The sequence below is a fragment of the Atta cephalotes genome (assembly GCF_000143395.1).
Source record: "Atta cephalotes unplaced genomic scaffold scaffold00020, whole genome shotgun sequence".
NCBI classification, from domain to species: domain Eukaryota; kingdom Metazoa; phylum Arthropoda; class Insecta; order Hymenoptera; family Formicidae; genus Atta; species Atta cephalotes.
In genome coordinates, this window is record NW_012130084.1 from 3,486,001 (window position 1) to 3,502,242 (window position 16,242).

The window sequence follows — 16,242 nt, forward strand, 5'->3', positions numbered from 1 at the left end:
TTTTTCAAGATCATATGACCCTGCATCAATCTTATAGGAAAATGTCTTTCTGTGGATTTAGCTAATTATTGGATATGATGTTCTCTTCATTCTGAATAAATGTCTCAATGGGCACAATTTGATTCTATGAGCCATATTTTCGCGCTATAAACCTTGAAAGATCCAATCATGTAAAATCTGGACCTTTCTCCGCTTCACGGAAAATGCCCTACATATATAATAATTAAAGAAAAAGAATAGAAATTTTTACTTATCTTACGAAGGTTAATTATTACAAAATTACAAATAATAAAAATATTATTATAAAAACTACTATATTATCTAATAGAAGACACTTTCTAATTTATATTTATATCTTAAGTTTTATTTTTAATTTTTGTTTAGGAAATATTGTTCAAAAAACAAAGTGATATCGATATCAACGATCTTTTTCCAATAAGAACATCTGATAAAGATAATTTGATACGAATATTCACTAATTCTTTATTACAAAAAAATTCGTTTGAAAAAAACTCGTAATGATTTACATATTATGGATTGTATGGAAATGTTCATTATTCGCAAACGATGCGTGACACGGTAACAATGTGCGTCGAATAATCCAGCGTTAAACGTAAAATCAAATATTTGTCACGTGAAAATTTCATGCTCAGCGTCGTCCAATTATTAGAAGTTGCTGTTTCTATACAGCATAAATCAATCTAGTGATATTATTTGTAGACATTGTAAAGTTCGAGCAAATTGCTCGAATATGAATCTAATTTATTTGTAATATACACGATGTAATCAGGAAGTTCCGAGACTGAATTTTTTTTGGACGTACTAATAGCGCCATTTAATTTCAATGTTGCAATAATAGGACTAGTATATAATAAAATTTCGTTAGTATTCCATATTTTTATGTCACTATCGAGCAATTCATGTGCAATATATATTTTAAATTTCTAAGATTTATTGGCTGTCACGAATTTTGGCACAAAAAATGTGGAAGTCTCATGAAAAAGAGACCGCGATAAAATTCTGTTTCAAACGTGAGAAAAGCTCATCAAAAATGTTCACAATGATACGAAATACATGTGAAAAAGTCTTTGAAGTATGAACAACAATCAAAAATGAAGATGTTGATCGATTTATTTGATTTGCAAGGATTCATCCACCATAAATTCGTGTGGTGCCGGAGATCAAACTATAACTCTCCTGCGAGATCATGAATTATCTTATGAAAACAATCCAAGTATAAGACCAGAAATACATATACAAGTAAAAAAATGATTCCTTTTGCACGCTACACATTTTCATCGCTTATTGTGACAAAATTCTTGGTAAAAAATCCGTTATACTAATCATCCGTTCTACTTGCCGAATCTGATCCTATATACTTCTTCCTTTTTCCAAAACTAAAAGCGGTCCTTAAAAAGGTCTATTTCGGGAATATAAAGTTTATTAAGAATAACTTGATAACACTGTAAAAACCATTTTGAGGAGTATTCTAAAGTCTTCCAAAAGTTATATAAACGCGTATAGAAAGAGAAGGAATGTATATTAAAAATTAAAAAATAAAATTTTGTTTATCTGCAAAATTCAATTGTTTGTAGCATCAGTCTCGAAATTTTTTTGAATATACCATAATTTTTTTGAATATATCATAATAAGCTCTAATATATGTATTATATGTATTGTAATAAACACAATGTTGGTACAATAAATTACGATGAAAAAGGTAGGGATATTACAAATAGAGTGTTGAAGCCTATGCACAGAGCATTCTATAATAATAAATTGTAGCAATATTGCAATATTACTAGAATGCTTTGTGCTATATAAGTTCTAATTTATTTTTTCAGCATAAAAGATAAAAATATTCTATATATTATATATTCTATATAAAAATATTCTATATAAAAATAACTGATTTTTTAAAGTGATTTCTAATTAAATTGTTGATCGGTAAATCTATTAATAATTTATAATAATTGCTCATAATGATTAATTATTTTATTTTACTAATTTTATTAACATTACATTTTTTAAATAAATTGCAATATGTACTTATATGGAGAGAAAAAATTTGCTTTAAATACTAATCTTATTACCAACGGTAAATTCCATTTGCAAATATAGAGATCGCAAATTACTTGCAAATGTAACAAATATTTTTTTTCTTTTTCGCATTCACTACAAAAATTATTTGCAACAAATGCAAAATATTTATTATATATGCCGATTTGTTTGCTATGTACAATATAAACAGCAAACAAATTTGACAATTAAATTTTGCAATTTTTTTGCAAAAATATAAACAACGTAAATACTTTCTTGTAAATACTAATTTAAATTATTTTTGATTTGATTAAATTTTTTGAGATAATAGCCTTAGTAGAAATTTCCTCGTCACAATACTGGCCAATGCCACGATACTTTACCATTGCTTTGTCACGCCATAACTATTTAAAAAAAATCTGATTCATAAGAGGTCTTATTCATAATCTGATTCATAAGAGGCGCCTAATATGGACCTGATATGGAAATGATTTAGCATTCGTAGTAAAATTTACTAAAAAGTCTAACATGGTTCATGACAGACGCAGGCTGGCATCTCATATGAAAATATGACCGCAGCGCTTTATAGCGTCATATTTCATGACTATGATAGATTTTCTAACTTGAATAGTCATAAACTTTAATTATTAATAACTCAGGCTCGCGGGACGCTTAAAGTGAGCTTCTTTGTACTAAATTTTTTTTTATTTAAAATCACATCAAATAAGCTTAATTTTATTGAAGTGGGCTAAACTGAATTATAACCCTTTTTTCTTGTCAAATTTTTATTTTTACACGAAAAATCAATAAAATTAGGCTTACTCGATGTATCTTTTTTTTCATAACAAAGAAATCTGGAGAAAAAAGTCATTCTGTCATCTGAAATATTAATCTAACGACTATTCAGATTAAAAAATCTGTTACAGTCTGATGCTGACCAGTATCGTGCGAGGACAATCGATGGGAAAAACAGCAACAAGAACAGACTGGGGAAAGAAAACACAAACACAAATAGCACAGTCAAAGTCGGTCACACTTAGTTCAAAAATAAAACACTCAGATCGTAGCGAGACGAAACACGGTCGAACGATCTCTTGAAACTGAGGACAACTGCTTTTTTTCATTATCATTTCTAACTAACAAAGGAACGACGAAAGAAAGTATTTTTCCTTGATTGCTCTAAATTAGTCTAAATTTTTATCAGTAGATCGGGCATCGAAAAAGAATCGATACGCATTGTGCCGTTTGCTCAGATATTCAATAGTTTAAGAGATATTAAGGTGATTTGTCCAAATATGATGAAAAAACAAAATATCTTCAAAATTTATATAAAACTAATTTAAATATTAATAAATGTCTGTATAAAGTTTGGGATCGATTTACTATGTTATTGAGTATAAAATATCGGTTAGAAAATTACCTTTCCACTCGATGTTTAACATTGCATTATGGCGGTCAAGATGCGTTTGCACATCTATACATCGAAAGCTAATAATGTATGAGACAAAAATTCGATTCCAAATTTGAGAAACATTAATTTACCATCTGCTTAATTATGCCGCAAAGGTAAGGTGCTCTCGACCGTATAGTATTGAAATACGATCATGTAAAAAAATGTAATTTGACTTTTCGATTTATATTCGAGCTTGTAGGCAACGCTCTTCGAACGTTAGCGATTCTGTATAGATTGTAATATCGCATAAGTTCTTCCAAATAATATGTAATAGAATATTGCTTACTACTGGATGTTATAACAAATATATTTACCTTCTAACTTAGCAAGTCGCGGGATCAAGAATAAACATGCAACATTGCTACATCTAAACTTTGGCTTTTCTACGCTGATGAAATAGTATTTAGTATTTCTGTATTTATTATTATTTTAATTATATTGAATTTAATTATTAAAAAGAGTGCAATAGAATTTAAAAAATCAAGTTTTAAATGTTATGTTATACTATTTCTGATATTATCAATCTTTTTATTAAAAATGTCAGCTTGACTAATAGTCGAGTTAGAACCACCTTAAGCTATAAAATTGGTCGAATTACACTCTTAAAACTCTAGATCGCTAATTTAAATGTCAGTAGATAATTTTTTTTTAATATTAGCATGTTTTATAATAAGCCTTTAGAAAGTTTAAAAATATTTATAAACATTTTTAAAAAATTTAGAAACATTTAGAAAATGATACATTAATAGAATTTATATATAAGTTGTTTTTGAATGAAAAGTCAGTTTAAAATTAATTCTTTGTGTTTTTCTGATTAAAAATGATGTAAAAAATGTATAATATTTATTATATAGGTAAAATTTAAAAAAAATATAAAAAAACATTTAAAGAATTGTCACTACTGAGATTTAAACCGGCGATCTAGAGTTTTAAGAATCAGTTTCATAACTTAATATCTTAAACTATTATGTGTCTGAGCAAAATATGTATCGATTTTTTTTTCGATGCTCAACCTATTGGCAAAAATTCAGAACAATCGAGAAAAATCATCTCGCGTTGTTCCTTTATAAGTTAATAAATATCTTGTAAGTTAATAAATACCAGCCTATTATTTCGTTTTCATATAATCTGCTCAAATATTAATAATATTAAACTGTAAGCAGAGACATGAAATTAAGAATGGTTATAATAGCAGGTAAGTTGACAGACAATGACTCGATCACAAGCGTGCGATTAGCTCAATGTAAGTGTGTTAGATTACCGTTCTAGGAATAAGTTCAAATCTTACCGGCGCGCATTTTTCAATAATTAATTACAGTTAATAAGACAGAATGCGAAACAGTAAATAATATAAATTGCATTGGAAGAATAAAAAGTAATAACAACAAAAAAAATAATTTTTTTCATTAAGATATAACTGTAATCTTTTTATTACATAAATTACATAAATATTATTATATAAAAAATTGTTTTTATTTAAGAAAATTTCTTATTACAAAAATTTCTTATTATAAAAAATATGTTTCTTTCATTAAAAAAAATAGTTGCAATCCTATATAAATTATATTTTTAATTCTAATAGAAAGGAACAATTAAAAAACTTCTTTAAATCGAAGAAATCGAGTCGATGTTGATTCCATTATTATTTCTTAATTTTTAATGTGCCAGGCCAATCCATCCGTATGTCACTCGCCATCACTAAACAAAATGTGATTCTGGTATGGCACTTGCAAGTTTGCCATGCCAGCTCTTAATATGGCAGTATGACATCCATGCAAAGGTCTACTCTACTATAAACATACTCTACTAGCTCCTTATCTAAATTTCTACCAGGGAGACTGAATATTTTTTTTATATAACTATCACAGATATATTTAATAAGAAAGAATATAAGTGCGATGATCATTTCAAAATAGAATCACAATATGTCTACAATCTGTATTGCTACGATGCGAAATATTATGACAACGGAATCTGCAAGTGTTAAGAGAATGAACAAGATGAGAGAAAGAAAAAAAATGAACAAAAAATAGAAAAAGAAGAATAATTAGTCATTCGTGGCAAAATTATTTATTTCGTATTTAAATAGTTCTAGCTTCGATAATTAAGTGTATGTAAGTGATTTAGATATATCTACAATAAATCTCTTGCAATTTCTTGCTAACAATTTGCGTATGTATGTGTCTGTGTAATATAAAAGAAAAGCGATTTTCCTAAAAATTCAAAATATTTTAATAATTATATAAGATAAGATCGCCAAAAAATACGTATCACTTAAGAGTACACATTGACTTCATCAACACACCGCTTAAGAGTAGGGAAAACCGGAACTAGTAGGCTCATTTTTCAGTTTCGAATTTTTACAGACCAAATTAAAAGACTTATCGAAAAAATGAATTCTATACCAATTACTACATACATTTGACTATCTAATAATATTTTAATAATAAGGGAAACCTTATTATTAACTAATATGAAAAAAATGCATTTTTATAATGCATTTCTTCGGGACCGCGATAAAGTAATTAATGGTATGGGATAACTTGATTAAGATTAGTAAAAATGAAGATTAATATATTTTAACCTACATCTTTCGCTACATATTAATAAAACTTTTATAAAAATATATTTTAAACATAAATATTCATTTTGCAGAACAACGCTTCTTTTTGTTAAATTCGTTTTGTACAAAAACAAATGACAGTCGAATGAGCCTAGTTTTATCAAGATTTGATGTAAGGGAATTAACTTATAACATTTATCAGGAGATAAATCTCTTTAAACCAATTAAATATTGAATAGATACTGTAAGAGTTGTCACTAAATGAATCATATAATCATGCTGTGATTAGCCTACTCTCTCTGTTCATTTTTTAAAAACATTAACAGTATATGATAACAAAGACAGATAAATAAAAAAAATCTGGACTTTATTAAATAAGAATACACTTATTATTTAAATAGAAATAAAATATCTTAAACAATCATATACGACTGGAAAATAAAAACTTTAAAAATAAAAATATTTACTTATTGTTAGATGTACGATTTTTTTAAATTGTAGCGTAACTTCTATCATAAGATGTGTTCGCAATGAGATGTTACAGCAGATTGAATGGCAGTCGCTACTGCGTACTCAAACACATTTACGCATGTCTTGTGTGTTTTGTTTTTAACGTAGCCTCGATTATTCTACTTACCCCTACAGTCTACAACCCCTACGCATTAACCCAATCTATTTTTTAAATATTTATTTAATGTAAAAAATATAAAATAAATATTTAAGAAATAATTTTTAATATTGTGTGCTATTTGAGGAGCTTTATAAGCTGCAATGTAACTCATATAGAACGTGAAAATTTTTGATTTTTCAATTTATAAAAGATAGTTGTAGAAAAGATCATTTAAACAGCGCTAAAAGAGATATATTAGGAGTGTGATTTAGTTTTGCAAGATATGGCACTAATGTCAGTGTTTTCAAAGACATTCCAATCGCACCTATTATTTCTTAATGCTGTACTATTACTCCATGATATTTAGTCATTTATTAACAATAGACGCAGTAAACATCGTATTTATACCATTTAAAGAATGGAGCTTCTTAAAGAGTATTTTAGATGTGTGTTGCTTTTGTTTTTTAATCAAAAGAAAACGGCGGCTGAAGATCATAGAATTCTGATAGAAACTTATGATAATGTTGCTCCATCAATTAAGACATGTGAATATTGATTTAGACGATATTTAAAAAGTAGTGATGACGACAAAAATCGCTCGGGACAACCAAAAAAACTGGAAAATGCAGATTTGTAAGTATTATTAGATGAAAATCCACAATTCACTTAAGGAACTTGCAGAGGATTAAATGTTGATCGTACAACAGATATTATTAAATGATTATATAATATAAGAAAGATTCACAAAGAAAGAAAATGAGTTTCACATCAGTTATCGAAAAATGACATTGCGAACCGATTGAACATTTGCATTTCGTTGATCACCAAAAAAAAAGAGTTTTTTTGTATTGTTCGAATTGTTACTGAGGATGAAAAATGAATCTATATTTTGATAATCCCAAACGAAAATAATCATGTGTCTAAACTAACCAGCAACATTCACTTCAAGTGACGAGTTAACGCATAGGCAAACAAGGCATTTGCCTAGGGCAATAAATTTGAGGGGGTGGCAAATTTTTGAAAATAGAAAATATTTATACAGTTGAGATAATGTTTAATTTGTTAATCTAACGTTTTTGCACGAGTTACCAAGCATATTTTATTAGAAACAATATTTTAAGTATACAAGTATACAAAAATGTATTATATTTATATTATTTATTAGGATTATTAAATTTTTTACCAACTAATGTGGGGGTATAAACTCTTTTTTCCTTTTATCAAATTTATAAAATTATGTTAATTATATTAATGAAGCCTGGGACAACTAGATATTGATGTCCAAGAATGGCAAAATGCTTAATCCATTACTGACTTTGAGGCGCAATATTCACAGTTTAAAGACATTACTGTGTATTTGGTGGAATCAATAAATAAACTCATGTATGATTTTATAACTAGGCCAATGTTGGGCTAACATCGAATATTAACTTTCGACTGTGGGCTCAGTATTGATGGTCACGTTAATGTCGGCATAATAACCAAATAATAAGATCGGCCCAGATTGAATGCCGATCGAGCTGAGCTTAGAAGTCGATTCAATGTTAAAATGCCAAGGTTAGGCCGACCCTACTCATCAACATCAGCCCAATGTTGCATGCCAGTATTGAGTTGATACTGCTCATTGACATCGATTTAGTATTGGCTGCAACGTCGGATCGACGTCGGCATAATATTTAAATGATAAGAGCGGTCCAACTTTAAAAGCTAGTGTCGAGCAAACATTGGTCACCGACACATTGGATACCAATGTCGAGCACTGCAATATTTGTAAAAAGATATTTATTTTTTTTAACTAAAGATATTTTATATATAAAATGTTGTAAGTGTATGATGAGATTTTACTTGAAATTAGATATTTAAATTAATTTCGAAAAACACATTTACCTTTTAGAGTTTTGAACTTAAGTACATAAGTCTCCTATTTTACGTGTTACATCACTTCTCCCACTGATAAATTATGTTACTTATTAATTATTGCCGAATCTTGCTTGATATTGAACATTGGGCCAAAATTGGCGACACCACGGCAAATTGACTGTCCTTAATCGAACACAGCACGATATCGATCTAGACTACATTAATCAATTCTTATTCGATAATGATCATTGTCGGGCAAATGTTGCCAACGTTTGACAATGATCACTAACGAATAAGAATCAATTAATGTAGTCTAGATCGATATCGACCAATTATTACGTCAATTATGGCGTGACGTCGGCCCACAGCTTATGTTAGCCGACTCTTATCTGAAAATAATTTTAGGCCATCGTTGGACCAACATTGGGCCAGTAGTCATATCAATCACGACGTCAACCCATCTGAAGACTTTAGACTAGCGTCGAGTTAGTGTTAGGCCAACGTTAGCAACATATTGACAACTGAGTTACATCAATCATAGCGCAACATTGGACAAGCTATTTTAACACACTTACTTAACCCTTACCTTACAAGATGGGTCACTAGTGACCGAACAATTCCTGTTTTGTGCCTTGTTTCTATGAGTCGGTAATTATACTACATTTTATTATTTTCCAAAATAAAATTCCAATATTTATTCTAGAAAGTTGAAATGTGAATATGTATGTTGATGAATTTTTTGAATCATTCTGAATAGGTGAAAAAAATGAATGGATCTAGTAATCCCCCATTTGTATGGATGAGGTAAATTATTTCTTGTAGGGTAAGGATTAATGACGACGCTCGGACCGACGCTTGACAGTATGTCGACCGGTTGTCATGTCAATTACTACACAACGTCGGCCCAGGCTACGTTAGCCGATTCTTATCTGAAGACAACTTTAGGACATCGGTTGCCGACAAAGTGCTAACATTGGTCCAATGTTGGCCCGACGATAGCCTAAAATTGCTTTCGGATAGGAGTTGGCTAACAACTTGAGTCAATGTTGGCCCAACGTTGTCTCAATGGTAGTAGCCTTTTTTTTTGGTGAAGCAAGGAAAATGCATATCATCCAGTCTGTGAGGAACAGAGATCTGGGAATTATGTAGGATTTGCACCCGTTAAAACCCTCATCAGTATCCTTTCTAAGTTCACTTTAAGGGCGCCCTGGGCATATGCAGCATTCTTCCGGGATGCCTTCGGGTCCGTCGATTGCCGCCGACCCTTCGCCGGCGACTTTTAAAGGAGAGACCCTTTTCAGACCTCTTTTTTAGATAAGAGAGAGGGAGAGCATCATTCTTTATTCCGCTTCTCCTTTGTGTATATGCAAAGCCAGAGTTCGATTTACCACTCCCCAATCCCATCACCTTCCGGCTGCAAAAAAAAATGTGGCCGGCTCATACATTATCGCATCAATGACGACATCTTATCGTCCATACTCTACGCTTCAGAGCTGCGAGAGTTAGATCAGACAGCTGAATCGTCTGAATTATATCATCCATTCATACCGATCTTTGCGGGGGTATCCGCGAAACAACAGTATTTGCCCCGAACTTAATGGGGGGCACGTAACTCGCCCAGAACGTCGGGAGATTGATCTACGCTCCCGACTATCCCAGGGCGGACAGGGTCGTCACTTCCTTCCTCCGTGCAGGGTCTGATGCTAATCCAATGGGGCGACGAATAGTCCTCTCAGATCTCAGAGCGTCGGGACGCTGTTGGACAGGAATGCCGTCCTTCCCTTCACGCGGGATCTTACTCCCTTTCTCTCGCGTTTGACCGCATGCTTTGCTTGCAGAAGGAGGAAATCCTTCCAAATCCTCTTGCTCTCCACCATCTTTCTGATCAAAGTGGGAAGCAGGAAGTCTTTTCCCACTACAGCTATTAGGGCACCGCACTCCATCTGTCACGCTAGACACTCGGCGAGCGTGTGCTGCGTAGTGTTCCTGTTGACTGCGCAGTGATGGCACTATATTCCTTTCCTATGCAACAGGTATTCCCCGAAGCACTCCCCCATGGCCTATGAGCACCTGCATCGCCCTGTAAGACAGTCCCTCTCCCCTTGGCCTGTATACCCATTTAGTAAGGCCGGATGACTTGGACAACCGAGCATTGGAGAACTGAAGATCGTCGAGCCTATCTTTCCATTCCTCGATTGTTATAATTCTCACCTGTACTTCCTCGCACCTCCTCTCGATGACTCGAGGAGCTTTGAGCCATGCCGATTTGATCCACAGGTAGATCTCGGCCTGGCTCTTGATCAATAAATCAGTCAAGGGGATCCCCGCACGGCGGCACACATTGTCCTATACGCGCGATTCGCTGGACCAATCTCCACTGAATTCTGTTCAGGGTCCGTTTAATGTGGATATTGACTCCGCCTTCTGGATCTAAACTAGAGCTCCATAGAGGAGCTCCCTTAGGACGGTATGCATATAGAGCCGCTGCACCGGAGCATAAAATCGATGAGGGCATCGACCTATTTGTCCAATCTGGGAGTTAGAGCTTCAAAGTAAGTCCTAAACTTCTATTGAACTGTTTGAGGCCTAGGTATTTCAACTTAGGCATTACCTGAACAGGGACTGTTCCTACTATTATTTGGACCGGGGATGGCGCCTCGCGAGAGTTGCAAGAATTTCTAGCTTCTGTCTTGTGGGGAGTCACTTCCAGTCTAATCCTTCTTATTGAGTATTGCACAAGCAATATTCGCTTTTGCTACAGTTTCCTCCCTAATCCGTCTCCCCGGCCAGGATTAGAGTGTCGTCTGCATAGCAGACTAACTTATAACCGGGGAGGAGGGCGATGCGGAACACCACGTCGTATCCGATGTTTCAGAATAGGGATCTTTAAACGGATTCCTGTGATACTTCGCATGTCGTCTCCGAGCTTTGCTGGAACCCATCTTTGTCAAAATATTCCAGCAACCTTCCCCAGAAATCAATCATAATGGAAACCAGATAAGGAAGGACATCGTGTCATGGTATTCGAGCGCCTCCATTATCTAATTCCAGAAGAGGATGTTGACAATATCTAACGATATCACAAGCATCAGCCTCCCTTCGTCTCCCACCATATCTCTCGCGAGGGTATGCACCTGCCGAATAGAATCGACCATCTAGCGGAACCTTCCTCGCAGAACCTATATTGATTCGGCGAAAGGTTGGAGCCTCTTCCGGATCAGGTGCTGCACGATGCAGCTTGCGTGATACGCTCTAAGAGCTTACTTGCATCGTCCAGTAAGTATATCGACCTATAGGCCAATGGAGAATTGCCGGCTCATCTTTCGCAGGAGGATTAGCCTTTTTCCTTTGCCTTTTTCCATTGGGAAGGGGGGGGGGAGGGGGAGGAGACTTCCCTTTTTCTGAGGCAATTGTTGAACATGCTCTAAAGAATACACACTTTCATAATTTCAAAGCGGTACGAAAATTTGTTGAAAATTGGATCAACTCTAAAGAAAAATCTTTTTACCACGTCACGGAATCCATCTTTTGCCAGAAAAATGTGAAAAAGTTATACAAAATGAAGGAAAATATTTTGAAGTTTAAAGTATTCGTTTATTATGTTGTTTAAATAAATCAATTTTTGAGAAAAATCTTTCAAAACTAAATCACACTTCTAATACTAAATTTTATGATTTTAACCATTTTTTTATTGTATTTTTTACGAATAAATTGTTTTTACATTAAATTATTACTTTGTAAATCTATTTCTTTTATATTGTGTATTTTATATGTGTATACATGTCTTTGCTCTGTATTTATGATGTATTTACTTACAAGGGAAGTTCCAAATGTCCAATTAGTTTAAAAAAAAATAATGATTAGAAATTATAATATTCTACCTTCCATTAACTAAAATGAATGTCATTCGTTCGGAACATTTAATATTTGTTAGAAAAATGGATTCAAAGTTTCGAAAATGAGTTTAAATGATATTATTGCATAATTTCTTTTACTTTTTGGGTTTTTTTACATACGTGTGAGTAATATACGTAAGTGGAATAGAAAAAAAACTTGAGTCTCAATTCTAATGACGGGTTGAACATTTTTTTATTTATCTCTTGCAAAGTTCGAATTACGTTTGGATGTGATACACTTATAAAGTTGTGTAAATGTATAAAAGTACACATATAAAAGTACACATATTTTCCTTTTATACATTATCATAATGCGCACACACACACGCACACACACACACACACACACACACACACACACACACACACACACACACACACCACCACACTACCACCACCACCATCACCACCACCACCACTACCACCACTATCACCACCACCACCACCAATCTCACCCTCCACTACCACCACCACCACTACTACTATCACACACAATTAAAGAATAAAATTTGATAATTACATATGTAACTCAAATAATTATAAATTAAAAAAACAAGAATAAAAGGAAAATATATAAGTAAGAAAATACATGTATTTTATATGTACATATGTACATATAACACTACATATACGTTCATATGTATGTAACTTTATAAATATATCATATTCAAACGCAATTCGAACTTCGAGAGGGAAAAATTCAATAGAATCAATCAACATTCATTGGAATCGAGAATCTAAATTTTTCCTTTCCACTTACGTATATTACGTATGTATGTAGAAAAAACCAAAAAGTAAAAAAATTTCAAAAAAATGTCATGTTTAAATCCATTTTCGGAACCGCTTATAGCGGACTTTAAGTTCATTTTTCTAACAGATATCAAAACGAGCAAATGGCATTCATTTTAATTAATAAGAGATAGAATACTGTAATTTTTAATCGTTATTTCTTCAAAATTAATTGAACAACTAGTAACTTTTCTTGTTAATATCTATAATCTAATAGTTATTATATCTATAATCTAATAATTTTTAAGGTTATATTAAAAGTAAAAAATGACATGATAGTATGCATTTGAAAAACTTGATTCAGCCTTGAAAAACAGTAATGATATAGATAATAACAATAATATAGTTTACATATTTTGTAATGTTTTGTTGTATTAAAATTCTAAATTGAAAATTGGATTTATTGTCAAAGCTACTCTCTCCAGATCTATACTGATTGATTGCGCTGGGATCGAAAACTGACCTATAGAAACTCTGCATATAAAAAAACTTTTGATATTTATAAAAATGTACATTCAATCAAAAATAAATGCTTTTTTATCTTGATTAATATTATTTTTATAATAAGCAACACTTTTTTTATAGTTCATTTTTTAGAAGACACTTGCCTAAGAATATGCATTTTCATCTTCTTATAAGTTAATAAAATTTTCTGCAAAAATGAATGTTTGTATCAAATTGATATTTGACAAAACTTTAGTTGAGACTGTAGAATAGTTTATGCAGCATTTTATTTTCAAACTCGAGTTCTTATACAAGTTATACACATAAAAGAAAAAATGCGTAAATTCTTATCCTATATATGCAATCTTACCTTACATATGTATATAAAATTATATAATTATTTATATAATTATATATACTTATCTGTAAAAAAAATAAATCACAAAATTTATCATAATTTTTAATTGCCTAGTACAGAGCATACTAATAATACTGCAATAATGTTGCAATGTCACTACAATATTACTAGAATGCTCTGTGCTGTAGACTTTGACATGCCATTTGTGGTACTCCTGTCTCTTTTTATAATGTTGCTGATATTGTAACGCTTATTATATTGTATTATGAAGTTTTAAAGATTAATTAATATCAAATTATATACATTCTCTCACGTACATATAGCATTTATGAAAATACTTGTGCAGATTAATGTGTTACTTATGAAGTAATTGCGCATTTTGAATTCGTTGTTATATGCAACGAAGATTATCGTATCAGTAATCGAACTAATATCTATAAAAATATAATAAAAATCTTTTTTCATTTTACAAAATAATATTTGATTTTTAACACTAAAGTTTACAAAATCAGCAAATTATTTTAATGACTGCATTCAACAGGAAAAATAGCTTTGCAACTGTTGTAAAATTAATTTAATTTAATTAGTCTTGCTCTTAGTTCCTTATTTCTTGAATTTACATGTATAAGGCTCAGTTTCACAACTCATGATTAAGTGTTAACTATGAATTCTTAAATCAATAAGCATAACATAAGATTGCTGGGCTAATGAACATCTTATACAAATCAATATAACATCTTTTTTTCGGATGATTATTGAGTCTAGCAGTCTATGCGGTTTATGTCATTTTATGTGTGGTAGCCTTTATAAAGTTGTAAAACTGCTTTTTCTGCTGAACGTAGTCAATATTACATTAAAATGATGAAAATGGGAAAACAGAAGAATTATAAATACATATATTCATTTTTAATGTGTAAATACTAGAATTGATTGTGTGTGATTGTATAAAAAAAAATATATATATATACATTGTTTATTTTTTAATTAGTTTCATCAAAAAATTTTTAATTGTTGAGAGCTATTATTTTTTTTGGCATACGCAGTATCCCTGTTGCAATATATGTTACAATGTTTCCTTTTAATCAATTTTTTGCACAAAAATTTTAGCTATAAACGTCATCATCTCATTTTGAAATCTGCAAATTCTCTATCTCCGTAATTTATTAGTACGCTCATGAAATTGCAAATGAAATCGTTGAACGTTTCTTCTGAAATCATGCATTGATTACACCTTTTAACATAGAATTTAAATATAAATATAAATATTTTTAAATGTTCTCAACATCTATAAAAAAGTTACAAATAATTTACATTATATTGCAATCGATATATTTTTTTACAATTGATTATTTTAGTAATATCTAACTATTGAGTGATAGGCGATCAAGTGTTCTTAATAGTTTGAAATTCATTTTCCAATTTTTCGTGTCGCGAGAATAGTTTATCAATAACGTGCATTGCGCATAGTTTGTAGTTTATATTAGCTGTTGTTCGTACGCATATTTGGAATACGTAAATACCATCAACTATAAATCGTGCGTTGCGTGCAGATGAAGAAAATATTTATGCGATCTATTAAAACAAATACAAACCGATATGCATTGAGCACTGCCGCGGCGCCATAGCGCGAATAGCGAGCAAATAAATTCTCATACTGTCGAAAAACAAAACGTACCCGGTCTTCGGAGCGCAATCGATTGTGTTGCATGCGCGCTTATACAGCGATGTGGACTCTCGTTTATTTTTAATTTGGTTTATGTAATAATTATATTAATCCTTTTTGCATATATTCGATCTGATTTAACCGTAATGATTTTAATGAATTAATTCACTTTATATGTCATCGATGCTCATAATCAGTAATACATCTCTCGAATTCGATTACCGCACAACGCTTCTACTGCATTAGAGATTAAGTAATCATCCTAATCGCAATATCAAGATTAAAGTCCGCAGATATTATATATCTGCTGAATAAAAAATTGAACTAAAAAAAATGGAATACAATATTCATGATATATTCTTATATACATGTTGTTTATCTTTTTACACTGTGGAGTATACAGAATAAAAGCAGGTAATATGAAAGGGCTACTATAATATAGAATACTGTAATATAGAATAGGGATTTATTTTTTATAAAGAAAGCACTGCATTCTAGTGGCAATCATTAGAAGTTATAATTATTATCAAATGTGTCACAACAAACAGCTCGATGAGGCAAAAACT